Source organism: Triticum urartu, chromosome 3A (genome assembly GCF_056163025.1).
Source record: "Triticum urartu cultivar PI428250 chromosome 3A, HENAU_Tu73, whole genome shotgun sequence".
Lineage (NCBI taxonomy): Eukaryota > Viridiplantae > Streptophyta > Magnoliopsida > Poales > Poaceae > Triticum > Triticum urartu.
This window is the reverse complement of record NC_141875.1, coordinates 734473915-734491166: the sequence shown is the minus strand read 5'-3', so window position 1 is coordinate 734491166 and position 17252 is coordinate 734473915. Positions and strand designations below refer to the sequence as shown.

The 17252-nt window shown below is 47.4% G+C and overlaps 1 pseudogene; it reads right to left on the bottom strand.

The window, feature by feature from the left end:
• Nucleotides 1-11284: 11284 nt before the first annotated feature.
• Nucleotides 11285-12327, bottom strand: LOC147982430 (uncharacterized; annotated as a pseudogene).
• Nucleotides 12328-17252: the final 4925 nt, after the last annotated feature.

Below are 17252 nucleotides of genomic sequence, written 5' to 3'. Positions count from 1 at the left end.
ATTCATGCATTATGAAATAAACCCCATCTTGTTATCCTTGATGGCAACGATACAATACGTGCCTTGCTGCCCCTTCTGTCACTGGGTAAGGACACCGCAAGATCGAACCCAAAGCTAAGCACTTCTCCCATGGCAAGAACTACCAATCTAGTTGGCCAAACCAAACGGATAATTCAAAGAGACTTGCAAAGATAACCAATCATACATAAAAGAATTCAGAAAAGATTCAAATATTATTCATAGATAGACTTGATCATAAACCCGCAATTCATCGGTCTCAACAAACACACCGCAAAAAAGAAGATTACATCGAATAGATCTCCACAAGAGAGGGGGAGAACTTTGTATTGAGATCCAAAAAGAGAGAAGAAGCCATCTAGCTACTAACTATGGACCCGAAGGTCTGAGGTAAACTACTCACACTTCATCGGAGGGGCTAGGATGATGTAGAAGCCCTCTGTAATGACGGCCCTCTTCCGGCGGAGCTCCGGAACAGGCCCCAAGGTGGGATCTCGTGGATATAGAAAGTTGTGGCGGTGGAATTAGGTTTTTGGCTCCTGTTCTGATCGTTTGGGGGTATGTGTGTATATATAGGAGGAAGAAGTACGTCGGTGGACCACTGAGGGGCCCACGAGGCAGGGGGGTGCGCCCTAGGGGGGCGCCCCCCACCCTCGTGACCTCGTCTTTGACTCCCTGGAGTAGGGTCCATGTCTCCTGGATCAAGTTCGGTGAGAAAATCACGTTCCCGAAGATTTTATTCCGTTTGGACTCCGTTTGATATTCTCTTTCTCTGAAACACTGAAATAGGCAAAAAACAGCAATTCTGGGCTGGGCCTCCGGTTAATAGGTTAGTCCCAAAAGTAATATAAAAGTGGAAAATAAAGCCCAATATAGTCCAAAAGAGTAGATAATATAGCATGGAGCAATCAAAAATTATAGATACGTTGGAGACGTATCAAGTGGATGTCAAGCAACAGACGAGGAGGTCACGAGGTAGGGGGCCGCGCCAACCCCCCCCCCCCCCCCCCCCCCCGCAGGTGCGCCCTCCACCCTCGTGGGCCCCTCGTGGCTCCACCGACCTATTTCTTCCTCCTATATATACCTACGTACCCCCAAACCATCAGAAGCGACCATGAAAACCTAATTCCACTACTGCAACCTTCTGTACCGGTGAGATCCCATCTTGGGGTCTTTTCCGGCGTCCTGCCGGAGGGGGTATTGATCACGGAGGGCTTCTACATCAACACCATAGCCTCTCCGATGATGTGTGAGTAGTTTACCTCAGACCTTCGGGTCCATAGTTATTATCTAGATGGCTTCTTCTCTCTCTTTGGATCTCAATACAAAGTTCTCCTCAATTCTCTTGGAGATCTATTCGATGTAATCTTCTTTTGTGGTGTGTTTGTCGAGATCCGATGAATTGTGGGTTTATGATCAAGATTATCTATGAACAATATTTGAATCTTCTCTGAATTCTTTTATGTACGATTGGTTATCTTTGCAAGTCTCTTCGAATTATCAGTTTGGTTTGGCCTACTAGATTGATCTTTTTGCAATGGGAGAAGTGTTTAGCTTTGGGTTCAATCTTGCGGTGTTCTTTCCCAGTGACAGCAGGGGCAGCAAGGCACGTATTGTATTGTTGCCATCGAGGATAAAAAGATGGGGTTTATATCATATTGCATGAGTTTATCCCTCTACATCATGTCATCTTGCTTAAAGCGTTACTCTGTTCTTATGAACTTAATACTCTAGATGCATGTTGGATAGCGGTCGATGTGTGGAGTAATAGTAGTAGATGCAAAATCATTTCGGTCTACTTGTCACAGATGTGATGCCTATACACATGATCATACCTAGATATTGTCATAACTATGCTCAATTCTATCAATTGCTCGACAGTAATTTGTTCACCCACCGTAATACTTATGCTATCTTGAGAGAAGCCACTAGTGAAACCTATGGCCCCCGGGTCTATTTCCATCATATTAATCTCCCGTTATTTCCATTACTGTTTACTTGCTTTATTTACTTTTACCCTTTATCATAAAAATACCAAAAATATTATCTTATCATCTCTATCAGATCTCACTCTCGTAAGTGACTGTGAAGGGATTGACAACCCCTTTATCACGTTGGTTGCGAGGTTCTTATTTGTTTGTCTAGGTGCAAGGGACTTGAGCGTGACCTCCTACTGGATTGATACCTTGGTTCTCAAAAACTGAGGGAAATACTTACGCTACTTTATTGCATCACCCTTTCCTCTTCAAGGGAAAACCAACGCGGTGCTCAAGAGGTAGCAGGGTGTATTACTTTATATGCTATTCTTCTCTTTAAATTATTGCTGTTGTTTATCAGTTGGAAAACATGTTGCTGAGCATAATGGAGAACGTTAGAGATAACCTTAATTCTGAAACAACCATGGCTTTTATGGGAACTAACCCGCAGTCCAGATGAAAATCAACCCAAAATGTACGAGCAACAGAAAAGAAAAAAATCTCACTCAACCGCACGACCCATTATCCAATCCCATCTTCCACCTCTAGCATGCCGCACCCCTACCACGACACCGCACGCCGCCACCCCTCTTCCTCCCCGACCCCTCGGCACCGCAGCACCTTCCATCTCCTTCTCCTTCCCAACCCAGCAGACGACCAGAGGAGGAGGAGGAACTGCCGTCTTCCACCGCCCCCTACAGCAGCCAGCCTTCTACAACGGAGACAACGCCATCTTTCCAAGCACGCCCCCTATCTGGATGGTAGAGCAGAAGCCTGTGCTCCTCCCCACCACGGCACATCCTCTCCCGATCGCCAGATCTGGCTAAGATTAAGACATGCCTACGGGACAAACTAGTTACATTGCTGAGTTTGATTCCGATTACGACATGCATACGGTGGCTGCGTGTATATATAAACACCAGCCGGCCAGGCTGTAATGAAGTATTGTACCGGGAGGAAAAGAAGAAAAAGGAAAGAAAGAAAGAAAGAGAGAGAAAAAATGCACGACAAGGGCCCTTGGCTACAATTTTGTTGTTGTGCGTGTTTGTCATGTAATGTGATCGATCCGTGGGTGAACTCCAACAGAGAGCAACAGTTAGAAAGTCAAGAACCTCATTAGTGATGGTGTCACCAATTAGTCCCCAGTGCTCTTCGTAAATCCTATTGTAAAACCATCAATGTCTGCAATCTGTTGGGGCTCATCACAAACAAAACATTTTTCACCTCTTCTACTGAGAACAGAGGACACAAAAAGGCATTCATATAAGTTGTCACTTTTCTGGGGATGTACTGGATCACTAACAATGGATGAAGATCAACATGGAAAAGTTGTTGTACAAATAAGTTGCCATAGCTTGCGGATTTTCTTGAGCAATTGCCAAACTATCATCCTCCTACACTAAAGAATCAGTGTGCATAGAAATCTATATTTATATGTGTGTAGTTGACTTCATTTAGATGGATATTAATACTTGCCTTGTTTCTGATCTTTGCAAAACATTTTATTTAATTGAGTTCGATGGCTCATACTGTCCTGTAGCTAGGTAGCCTAGCATGCATCCGTCGATGCAAATGTAGTTGATCCATTCATGCACTGATGCACTCCAGTCTCTTCTTTGATGGTGAGTAACCATGGAGGCCGCCACGCTCAGGGCCCAGCTCAACACCCACATCACCTCCATGTAAGCCGTGGTAAGTCCCTCCCCTCAATCACACGATGGCAATACATGTGAGGGGTGGGACTTACTGTGGCGTACATGTAGGCGAGATGGGGATTGTGCTGAGTCATGAGTGCGGCGGCCTCAGTGGAAATGCGGTGACTCCGAGAGGAGTGTTGGGAGACCTTGAGGGAGAGTACGTGAGTGGGGATTCGTGATTGTTGCGACGACGACGGAGTGGATGAGGATAGGAGAGGAGTGCATGTTATAAAACTCGACTCACGAGGCTCTCTCAAGGAGCCTTTTGGCAAGTAATTATCACTTACTCTACTGGCTTTTGGCAGGGACTAGCCTTTGGCAGATACGGCACAATTACTCTACTGGATTTTGGCAAGGACTATCTTTTGGCAGGTACGGCTCAATTACTCTGCTGGCTTTTGGCATGGACTGCTCAATTATAGTATCTAATGATGGACGGCGCTGCTTGTGTTTTTTTTCACATGCATGCAAGGTATATATACATCTTATAATATCTGCTGTACATGGAAAATTAAGGAGTATAGCTAGCATGCAATGCAGTTCTATGTTGGACCATTTCATGTGCATAGTCTAAGTATTGTTGCAAAGTATAGCTGCAACTATGTATACATATGTGTGATCAAAAGGGGTATATCTACACCTACCATCCATCGGAGAATTGCCCCTAAAGTTGCGATAAATTACACCCAATCCCACCGATAAGTGAAAAAAGGATTCATTTCAGCATCTGTCATAACCTTTAGTTCATACTAGCACAAATGCCCGTGTGTTGCAATGGGTGAAAACAAAACACACTTCCCTGGCCCAATGGCTCAAGACCCCCTCCTCCTCCTCCCACAACCCACCGTCACACATGATAACATCAACAAACTCTTTGAAATCTTCCATGCTGCCGTGAAAAGGTGTGTTGGGCAAAAACATAAACATGAATAGTGTTTAGGAGTGTGGAATTTGATTCACAGAAATACCTACCTGGTTGCGAGTATCTCTTCACGCCTTTGTTGGCGTTTCTTAGTGATGCCCGAGAATACATCATTATACCAAAAATAGTAAAGTCCATTTTAGTAATGTCTTTGCCGTGAGGCAACACAAATTTCCATGAACCCGTGTTAGCTAGGTTGAGGTATTGTGTAGCGTAGCACTATTCGTATCAAATGATATTACGAGCAATGCACAAAGATTCTCCATCCATGATTAATATAATAGTAGTATGTTACAAAGAGGAATGAGAAAAAGATAAAAAAAACTAAGATTTTATTTTTTGAAAAGTGAGCAAAAAGGCTACTCAGCCAACTCCAGTTTTTGGAAACATGAGCATCATTAGATCAAGATGTTTGCACTATCCAGTTCTGAAATTCTTCTGAATACTTGTTCTTCATCTTTATTTTAAGGATATGTAAGTCATTCTTTAAAGTATATCTCCAATTTTGGATTGTTGGTGGGATATTCCTGAATACTAGCCCATTTCATTGGATCCAGAGACTCCAACATCCTAGCATAACCACTTCCATTCCAAAGTGGGAAGGTAGTTCTGCTTTGGCAAGTATTGTTTCCTCAAATACATATGTGCCACTTTTTTGTTGGGTATCCCATAAGAGTATTCCAGCATTTTTTTTGCATAGTTGCAATCCCAAAGCATATCCATGACTCACCAAGCTCACCACGGAGTGTTGGGCATTAAGTGTAACACCGAGCACCATGACTCCAGTTGTTGCATACCTCATTGACACCGACGACGACGACGAAGAGCCGGTTCTGTAGAAGCCGAGGCGCACCCATGAAGGCAAGGCAACGGGCTTCTGGAACGCATCAGCCGTGCACAACTTCTCCTTCGATGAGAGGACTAATTGGCTCCTTGTTAGCTCTAATTAGCTAGTTTTAATCTATCGATAAGCAAAGTTGTACCTACTTTCATTTAAAGTAGTATGATGTTTAGCTGTGAGGTGTTATGTATAATTAATTAATTATTCACTATATGTGTCTCAAATATATTATATATTGATTTTCACTAGGACTAAAAGGCTCATTGGTTTGATGAGTTAAGATAAGCAGAGAAGTTAGTATTTTTTTTTGGCATTAAGATGGATGAGAGGTGGCAAAATGTAGCGATGTTACCAGTTTGATATCCTTTAATTTCTTATTACATTGAATTCAAATATTAGTACATATAGAAGTACCCCAACCATAGTCTACCCATTGCCATCAGTAGTTTGTAGAGTTTTTTTTTCCCTCTCATGTAACTGATGTTCGGATAATTGAAATTTTGTTCAAAAGGTGAAAAGAGAAAAATGGTCGCGGGTCACTGACAGGCCGAGAAAAGGTAAGTCAGAGTTAAATGTGATGAGTCAGCCAGTGATGTATTAAAGTTTTAGATTCTTATGGTTTTTGGACAAGAATTTGTGTAAAAATATTACAAAATTCCATGTAGCACTAACATGATATTGACAGTTATAGAGTTATAATAAATATTTTGATGAACAAAACTCTTACATACTGTTCAAATACATCCAGTTGATCGGCACTTTCCCATCATACTTTCCTATCATCTAGGCAATATTAGATTTGTACATAGAGAACAAATCAAAAAAGAAAAAAATAACGTACAAATGTTGTTCAAACAGTTGCCTAGCCGCCGTTTCCGTGATGCGTCTAGTGTCGTCGGTGGGCGGATGGAGGTATGTCTTCAATGGATCTATCTTTGCTGAATTTGGTCGGATCTGATCATCGTTCGTCGATGTTCATGTGTCTTCAAGATGGATCCTTCCGATCTATGCTAATCTTTATGAGTGGTGTTTGTTGTTTTGGTGTGCTGGTCGTATGAGGCCTTAGCATGACGACTTAATTAATGGTTGTCTACTACAATAGGCTTATCCCAACTCCGGCAGGGGTGGGGTACTATGTTGGCAGCGTGTCATCGGCTCGCTTCAGTGTTTGTAGTCGTCACTAGATGGTGTACGTATTTGAATGTAATTTTATTATTTCGGATGTTTGTTGTGCTATCATGATTAGAGATGAATATATCGGAAGATTTCTCGCAAAAGAGAAAAATCAGAAATCCTACACCCAAAATACATCTTTCTCATAAATGAAAACACAAAATCTAAAATTTATTGTCCACTATCATAGACTGGCCAAGCATTAGGCTCGTTTGTGATGAGTATTATCATTCACTACAGACCGGCCACCTTTACAGGGACTCCGTCTCGCCGCCAGGCCGCCGCCATCCTCTCGCCCATGTTCGTTGATGTTGGAGCGGCCTGCTTCAGACATTTCCTGGGCACAGTTGACCTCACCGGTGCGGCAGCGCCCTTCCCTGGATGCCTACTCCGCACAGTTGACCTTGCTGGGGTGGTGCCGCCCTGCCCTGGACGCTTCTTATGCGCCACCAACATCGCCGATGCAGCACCACACTGCACTGGACGCCGCCTCTCCGACCCAACCGCTGGTCCCCAATGCACCATCCCAATGCCCCTACCTGACTGGATACCGCAACGTGCCTCATCGTCGCTTATGTTGTATTTTAAGACTGACCTTATTAATGCCTTTTTTATCAGGATGCAAATAGGCTAGTACCTTGATTTTTGGCTGGCGATGGAAACAGATTGTTGTGCCTATGTCCAGTGCAAATGAAGATTTAAAGGAAGTACATTGCATCACCTTATCACAGGAGACCAGAGGTGTCACCGATTCTATTTCCAAGAGAGAATACCCTACTAAAATTATAACTATACTTCTTTGGTTTATTTGAGCTGATAAATAGTTGATCAAGCTAGGTTGAGGACCTTGGTTTAGAAGTCTAAACTATTTTTCCATCATAAACATTTTTCATTCTCAAAAGGAGTTCAAGCTATAGCTCATGTATGCTCTAATGAAAGATTAAAAAATTTGTTTTTAATAATTTAACATGTACTGAACACGATCGAATAGATTGTCTGAATTTGAATTTGAACTTAGATTGCAGGTTATACATACAAGACAAGTTACTGTAGCGTGCATTTTTCTTCTCCCCATATTATGTTATGCTCGAATGTATGTGTTGCACGAGACTAAGATATTGCAAAATTTAGCAAAATCAAGACAAATGGTTTCTATGCAAAATCAATCTCCTCCTAAGTCATTATTTATTTATTTTTCTTGCCATATCAATGTCCTTACATGTATTCTTTATTTCTTTACCACCGTTTGTATTCATATATGGTCACTACGATATCTGGATAAGTCACAACTAAACAAATAACCGGCATTTGCATGGGTTCGGCGTGTCACAATACAAGACCACTAAAAGGAAAGCATTTTTGGAATAGGCGACAAGACGTCCATAAGCCAAGAGTACAACACAACAGGTGCTATGCTAATACAAGACCGTTAAAAGGAAAGCACATTTGAAGTAGGCGAGAAGACGTCCTAAAGCCACAAGTTACGGCAGCAGCGTTGATCTCTGGACCTGCATCTGCTCTTCAGCTGAAACTGGACATGCGTCATCAGAAGAATGACCAAGGTATCTTCATATTTTCCTTATATTTTTGTGCGAATACACTGTGATCTAACTACGAAGGTCATTATCATTTTTATTGGGATAAGTATATTTTTCGTCCTCGAACTCTTTCGAGAGTTTAGAAATTGTCGCTCAAGTCAAAACCGGATAGTTTTCGTCCCTCAACTATCAAAACCGGATAGTTTTCATCCCTCACGCCGCTTCGGGCGGTTTTCGCATGCATGAACAGTAAACTGATGAACAGTATTTTTCTAAAAAAAAAGCAAAAAAAGTCAAAAAAATCTGAAAATTTGTGGGATCAAAGTTCCTCGGGTGCGCAATGTGCGTAATTTTTTTGTGCTATTTAGACATTCGAGGAGCTCGTGACAAACGAAAAACCATAAATATGTACGTCAGTAGATAGTAAATTCGAAAAAACTAGAAAAAAAATTCAAAAAAATATGAAAATTGTTGACATACAAGATCCTCGGGTGCTCAATGTGCCTGCAAAATTTCATGGTCTTTGGACATTGTGGGAGCTCGTGGCAAAACAAACAAAAATTGGCTGGGAAAGAAACTTTGAAAAAGTGCACTATTTTGTTTTACTTTTTTTGCTAGAGCTCCTCCTATGTCATTTCAGCACGAAAATATGCAAGCATCTTGCACACCCAAGCCCTTTGATGCCAAAAATTTTCATTTTTTTGCTATTTTTTAATTTACTGTTCACCGATGTACATATTTGCAATTTTTTCTTTGTCATGAGGACCTGGAATGTCCAAACAATATGAAAATTTGTACACACCTTGCGCACCCGAGGAACTTTGATCCAACAAATTTTCAGATTTTTTTGTTTTGTTTTTCTCGAATTTACTGTTCGTTGGTTTACTATTCATGACGGATGAAAACCGCCCAAAGCGGCGTGAGGGACGAAAACTATCCGGTTTTGATAATTGAGAGACGAAAACTATCCGGTTTTGAGTTGAGGGATGATTTCTAAACTCTCGGAAGAGTTCGAGGACGAAAAATATACTTATCCCTTTTTTATTTGCGTTGGCCATTTTCTAATGCTTTTTCTTTCTTTTTCAGCTCATTATAACGGGTGTGAAGATCGGGCTGAAGGTCTCACACATCCCAGATGCCGCAGCTATTTAGTTGGACATGAAGAAGAGCCTGATGAGGAATATATGTAGTGACATGTTTATCGAAAGTCTACTTTAGAGCTCGGGCTCCATGGAGCCTGAAGTTTGAATTTGTTTATATACTTAATTCTGAAAAAACTAGCACATACATAGTGATGTACTGATGTAATGTACATGTGCGTAAAATTACTTGACGAAATACATAAATTCGGAGGTACCTAAAACGAATTTGTGGCTTTTAAGCACATGCATTTTCCATTCTCAAAATTGATGTTTTTTGTAGCTCACAATTCAAAGTATATTTTATCATGAAATTTTACACACTTGTGCATTACATCCTTGTGTACACACGTACTCCCTCCGTTTTTACTTACTCTACATATTAGAGTTGACTGAAGTCAAACTTCATAAAGTTTGACCAAGTTTATAGAAAATAATATAAACATTTACCATAACAAATCTGTATGATGTGAAAGTACATTTAATAATAAATCTAATGATATTGATTTGTTATTGTATATGTTCATATTTTTGTTTATAAACTTTGTCAAAGTTTACAAAGCTTTGATTTTGACCAAAGCTAATATGCGAACTAAATAAAAACGGAGGGAGTATATTTTAGATTTTTTAAACGTAAAAGGTTTGATTTTTTATTGCGAAACGATTCCTTGTCTCGCGCCGGTCGGGCCCTGCGCGTTGGATAATCCGAGCAGGTGGAACCACAAACCACATCATTTTTCTTCTCATCGCCGCCGCAATTCATTCTAGTCTACACGTACCCTTCTCTCTCTTCTTCATCGATCTCTTTCCCTGAGCATTTACTTTCGCTTTTCTCTCTCTCGTATCCTTTCTTTCCCATCTAGGCATCCGGGTCTGTACTCTGCTCATCATCGGCTTTCGATCTTTCCTCCATCATAGTTCATAGGTTTAAGTTAGATCTAGTCCGAGCAAATACCCCTCTTACACCTCATACCAACCCAAAACCTACTAATTTGGATTGCATTCTTTTCAACTAAGCCAAAACAAAGTGTTTTCTTAGTTAAAATGTCCATAGATCACTGCAACGGTTAAAACAAAGTGTTTTGAAACTTGTTGCTCACGTTGGTGTCGTCGAGTCAAATTCGAGATTAAATGCTACAATGGTCGCCTATCCTACTCCATAGGCTGATGTTGTCCTTAGCCCACTCCAAGTCAGCCGTGCGGGATACTGGACTTTCAAACTTGGCCGCCGCTCACCTCACCCAACCCTGCACGCGCTGGCTGGAATTCCAGCCCAACTCACATATTGCATTTTACGCCGCTGACCAAGTTTCCTCCATTCATGGCGCTCCTCACCTAGTCATGCACGCTCTGGCTGGAAGTTTGGTCCAACTTGCACATTGCAATTTACGCCACCAACTGAGTTTCCTCCATTCTTGGCGCCCCTCGCCCTCCCCTTCCCGCCCCTCCTCCCCTGTACGCCTTGCCTCGACGAGACATCACACCTCCTAGTCCCGTTTCATCACCTTAGTGCTGTTCAAAATGCTAAAATAACAATTAATCTGCTCGCACCTGCCATGTGGGGCTAATCAATTTTTCGAGATAACGCAAGAGACTTTGTGTTTCATTTTATTGAACAGGAAGCATAGGGGTACAACCTCCAGAAAGGAGGGACACACACACATACATATACACGAACGTCCTCACCAAGCGACTACACCTAGGTGAGGAGGTGCCCTCAACTACAGACACGCAACGACATTAGGCCTCGCCCAGCAGGACTGCCCAGGCATTAGGTCACTGCCATTGCCAGACAGCTCCAGGGACGATTGCAGCTCCAGGACTGCCCAGGCCAACGTACCTTTCACCCATGTGCCTAGAGAGTCGGCGGGTGAAGGGCAGGGCTCAACAGGAACTGGTGTAGCAAACGTTGGAGAAGCGCGGGCGCTGGCATTCATTGCGATCTGCTCCCTGTGTAGCAGTCTACGCCAGAGCGATGCATCACCAGCCTCCACCTGCCGCATCAAACTCCACTTGCAGCCAAAGCAGCGCCTACAAGAGGGGAACGACGCTGAGACGCAGCCGCTGCCCGGTCCGGGAGGCCGGACCTGGGATTTCTCCCGGTGCTCGAGGAAGGGATCTGGTCAGGGCCATGCCAACGCCTCCAAGAAGGTGACGACACCCTCGGGCGTCACCATTGACAGCGCAGGCCGTCGCCGCTCGGGGATTTCGCCCCGACCCATGAACAAGGACCTCAGATGCAATGGTAGACCGGACATGGAGAAGAACATCGGAGAAGACCAGCACACATGAAGGGATGCCTAGGAACACTGTAGTCGCAGGAGGAGCACCGACCGGTGCAGCGCCTGCAGGCCGGCCACCGCTGGGAGCGCGACGAGCAGGCGACAACATCCACCTGCACCGCGCCACCGCTGCGCCGGCCCGCAGCCTCCGCCGCCAGGAACCACCGGGGCACGGCAGAGCAGTAGCCGTCAAGGACTGCCGCGCGCGTGCTCACCCGCCCAGCGGCTACCACCGATGGCGGCCGGGAGTGGTGGAAGGAGGGGACGGGTGGGTTGGGGCAGAAACGCGTAGCCCAGATCCGGGCGCCCTCATCTCTGGTGTTCGCAGCAGCGGCCGGCCGCTGCCACAGCAGCGGCACCGCGCATGCGTTCCACACCATCACGGCCTCCCCTGAGCGCAGACGACCGCCTGCCTCGCCACCGCGCGCTCCTGCCGCTCCAACGCACAAACAGCAGCGCACGAGCTCACGGACAAGGGCCCCGTCGCCGCCGTCGACCGGCGAGGGCTTCGCCTGCCGGTATCCTCCGGCGACGGCGAGGGGAGGGAGGGGAGCAGGGGAGTTTGAGGTGGCGGCTAGGGTTTCGCCACCCGAGTCACCCCTCTCGGAGCGACGCGGGGGCGGGGGCGCTAATCAATTCGCACTTAACGCGACCTAAGCATGCTCACCGGCATCCCAGCTTCCGGTCCATGCACCGCCCGACCAAATCCTCGTGGTCCACCAGGCGTTGCATGTAAACCATGCCCACCCAGCCCCGACTCCCTACCCGCCCCCTGCATGCAGGCCACTCGAGCACCCCCTGCCATTGCCGCTGGCTCCTCTCCCCATGCTAACGCCCGGTCACGTAAGACCGACGAGCAGATGAACCAGATAACTGCCCCGTACCTCACGCTCTACTCTCCTCCCCAAACATCTTGCTCCCTCCCGAGTCATCTCCCTTGCATGCTCATCCCTCTCCCCTTTATCTCCACAGCACCCACATCGCTCGGTCTCCTCGCGTCCCCTCCAGTCCTCTCTACTTCCGTTGTCGAGCAAGCGACCACCTTGTTCGAGATTGCCGCGATCCTCTTTTGTCAGAAGAGGTCACGTAGAGATTGTACTACAGGTCTTCGCATGCCGGGCCGATGATGATCACTCGGGAGAAATGTGATTTTCTCGTAGCGACGATGATGATGGCTCATCGTCGGATTGACAATCTGCATCGATTAGGATGGAATATCCGTTGGAATAATTACTCTTGAACTCCAAGCTGAAGGTTAGAGGAGGGAGCGTATCACAAGTGCCAATGAATAGGTTGCATACCGTCAACTGGAGGATGGTCCGGTCCTTGTAAAAGGAAGTGCCTTTGTCTTGAATTCGCACGAGGAGGAGGTGGTGGCACTAGATGAGCGGCACCGCATGGTCAAAGAGGCCAGCATGGGAAGTGGTCACCAAGGAGCCAAGGCCGCAGCGGCCAAGGCTCTGAGCGGACCGCGGCACCGGGACGAACCAGGGCACCGGGGTAGGAAAAGGCCCTGCACCAAAGTCCATGTTATCTTCTCCTAACATGAAGAAGCCGAGAAAAGAGGACGAGTCCCACCCGCCCACTAGCCAGGGTCGCCGGAGGAAGGATAGATCGACGACGAGATGGTGCCACTCTTTGCATGCCGTGGCACAATGGAAGAGAGCAACGACGTCCTTGACGCGGACGAAGACCTTGATTAGGAGGTCGTCCGGGAGCGAGAGGCTGCCATATGCGCCACAGCCACCTCTTGTCACGTGGATTGATATACCCTTAGCCTTTGGGGTATGCGTCATTGCGAGACACATACAGCAGTTGGATGGTTATTTACTGTTAGAAAGGAGAGAGGGATTTGGTGGAATAGCTGGTTGTATTGCTTGAGCCTCGTGGGCATATATATAGGAGTACATGATCTACTTGGAGTACAAGGCAAGCCAGAGTATTTCCTAGTCTAACCTATGTTTCCTAATACAATCATGTTACTCAACATCCCCCCGCAGTCACAACGGTAGCGACGCAGACGGTGAGACTGGAGAAGAATCCGAAGGCAAGCCGACGGACACCCCGCCACAGTCGTAACGGTCGACGCATCGCGGAGTCGTGGCTGGAGTGGAAACCAACGAGGTTGCTCAAGCAGGTGGTAGCAGTTTGTGTCGTTCGTCAAGGTAGCCAAGAGTGTATGGTGGTGGAGCCGTGGTCGAGGGAGCCGTGCGAAGAATTCCATGGTCGATGTCGAGTCGGGGTAGCCGGGGTCGAGGAAGTCGCCGTGGAGCCGCGGGTGCAAGGAGGCGCCGAGTCAGTCATGGGCGCAGTGGTGTCGAAGTAGTGGTGCGCCGGGAAGAAGACGTTGTTGACGACGTGTCGCGCAGGGGTTGCCAACCCCGGGGACACATCATGGACGAAGGCACGCGTCGGTGTTGCCAGCACTGTGCATGCGTAGACGGACGAAGACGACATTGACAAAGCGCCGCACCAGGCTTGCCAGGCCCAAGGACACGTCGTGGATGAAGGCACGCAGCGGTGTTGCCAGCACCGGGCATGCGTAGACTGGGACCTGCACGAGCTGTACGCCATGTTGACGAAGTCGGAGAGGCCATCAGAGAAGGACTCGACGACGGTTGCGGCGCCAATCGGCACGGGGCCAATGTCGCCCGTGGTTGTCGGAGTAGGCGAAGTGGTCAGGGTAGATGACGGCGACGCTGGCGACGGGTTGGTGTTGGATGAAGACGACGGAGGTGGACGGGCGGCGGCAGCTACAGGGGTAGCGGCGGCGGTGCTCGAAGTAGGCGAAGAACCCTGACAGCGTGACGTAGACCGGCGCGGACGGTGGCGTTCCCGCGCCAAGAGAGACGGCGCGGCGCATAGCACAGGAGGTCAACGCGCGGTGACGGCGAAGTGGACCGCATGCCGCGACGCTACGGCCTGAAGGGACGACATAGTGGCTGCGGGTAGGTCGGGGCGACGGCGGGGACCGCGGGCCGTGGCGCTGCGGCCTGAAGGGGCGACGCAACGGCGGCGGGCGAGTCGGTGCAGCTGCGGGGACGGTCTCGGGGCGGCGGCTGGGACCGCATATCGCGGCACTACGGCCCGTAGGGGCGACGCAGCGGCGACGCACAAGTCGATGCAGCCGCAAGGAGAACCACGTGGCGGCGCCGCTGCGGCCCGACGGGGCGATGCAGCGGCAGGCCGTTGCTCGATCGGTGGAGGGGCGCGCTGCACTTGGGGACGATCTTCACTGGACCTGCGGAGGCGCACGTAACTAACGGGCCAGGTCGGTCGCGCGGCGTAGATGAGGCGGATCACGGTGGTGAGCAGGTGATCAAGCCGATCGCGCGCGAGGTCGGGGACGCCGCTCGGTGGAGACGGGGTGGCGGCGGAGTCCGGGATGAAGCCGGTGACGGCGGGCGACAGGGCGGCTATGATTGGCCGCCGCATGACGTGAGGCCGCCGGGTCAGGGTGATGCAAGAGTCCCGGTCAGAGCAGGGCGGTGACGGCCGGCGTAGATCGTCGGGCGGGCCGGCGCGCGAACGGCGGCGGTGAAGGGCCACCGCATGACGCGAGGCCGCCGGATCGGGGCGACCAGCGGACAGACGCGCGGACGACACACGAGGCCGCTCGGTCAGTGAAGACGCCGGTGTAGTCGATGCCGAAGTCGGAGAAGAGGCGTGCGGGGGTCGACGACGGCGGCGGGCGACGCAAACCGATCGTAGATCAGAAAACCAAAAAGAAACGCCGATCAAGATGATCGGCGAGAGAGAGAAAATCCAGATCAATGGATCAGGGAAAAAGACTCTCTAGGGCAGCCGGTCAACACGACTGGCGGATGAACCCTAGGTACGGGCGGCGCGGCCCCCGACGGCGGACATGGAGGCCGAATGCCCCGAGGGCGACGCGCGGGTGCCGAAGCGGCGGTGGCTAGGGTTTAGAATCGATTAATCTGATATCATGTTAGAGGAGAAAGAGGAATTTGGTGGAATAGTTTGTTGTATTGCTTGATCCTCGTGAGCATATATATAGAAGTACATGATCTACGTAAAATACAAGGCAAGTCAGAATATTTCCTAGTCTAGCCTATATTTCCTAATACAATCACGTTACTCAACATTTCCGCTACGACACTATGTACTCCCTCTCGAGTATGTAAAAAAGATGAAAGTTTCGAAGTACGGGTTGGAAATTTTGGGCTGCCAATCCAACGTAGGAGTACGGACGTGGTCAGCAAATGATGCCGTACGTGTCCAAATTGGACGTCAAACACCCAACGAAATTCGTAGCAAAAAATGATGAAAAATCGTAGCAAAACAAAAACATCCAACGAAACCGGAACGTACACGTATCAACCCCAAGATTCCAACCGATTATAAAAGAAAAACAACCCCCAAGAATTCAACCAAAGATACACGTCAACCCAGACGTATACCCAAACATATACCCGGTAATATGGAGGGCGGCAGCATGCACCCCCAGTTTTTGCAGCACAGGGCGGTCGTGTGTCGCGGCATAGCACGGTGGCTCTTTGAGAGCGCGTCAGTAGGCTTCTACACTTTTGATGTAAGCGCCGGGACGGGCCACGTCTCCTTTACAGCGATTCCGGCATTCCCGGAACGCCCCGACTTAATGGGTCTCTCTACGATGAACCAAGCGTTGGTGTCGATGCCGAGGGAAGGCTCACCCTGATGTACATACAAAGACGGAGTCAGGAGCTAGAGATCCAGACCCTACACGACACTGGGTGGCGGATCCACACTCTGACGCTGCTGCGTCTGGATCCGACAAACACTTATGGTATGATGCGATATACGTGCTTAGGAGAGAAGAGTGGCAAGTTGCTCATCAACGGTGGCGACAAGAGAGTCTATGTTGCTGATGCCAAGACAGGGGTGATAAAAGGGGTGACAGATTGGCCACATGGTTGCCAACTCAGCCGTAAAAACACCGTGCTCTTGGAGATGGATTGGCCTGCCTTCCCTGTTTCACGGCTTGGTAAAAAGGCTACGTAGTGTGTGTAGAGAATAATTCTATCACTTCTGCTAAAACCATATTAGGTGTTGCTGGATTCCTCTGGCCATGAAGATCGTTCAAAAGAATCCAAGGCACACTATCAAAACATTTGCCCAGTTCATTCTCACCTGAAAGAAGTTTTGCATATAGCATATTGGCCGGTCCAGATCTCTATGTGCTCATGTGGAGCTCAGGCCTACATATATAACCGGATCTATATATTCTTCAGCTGGTCCTCCAATCCATCCACTATTTATGGGTGTTCCTATGTTATATCAATCTCCATGTGTTCTCTGGAGTTGAGATGTACATGAACCATGCCATACTATATAATTTTGTTTAGTTCAGAGTTCGTACTAATGTTGTGGTAAATATCATACAGTTTGGAAAACAAAACATAACTCCCTATGAAATACTGCTTAGGTTTTTTATGATACTCTTGTGGATGTAGCTCTATGTAAAAACAAGGTGATTTTTCTTCCCAATAGTGTTCAGAAAATTTGGTATAGCTTGTGGCTCTGTATAATATTTCATGTGAAAAAAAGTTCATCAATTTTGAAAATTTTCACATGTTTAGAAAAAAGGTTCACGCTTTTAAAAAAAGTTCACGGATTTGTTTTACAAAATTTAGGGATTCAAAAAAGTTCACAGATTTGGAAAAAAT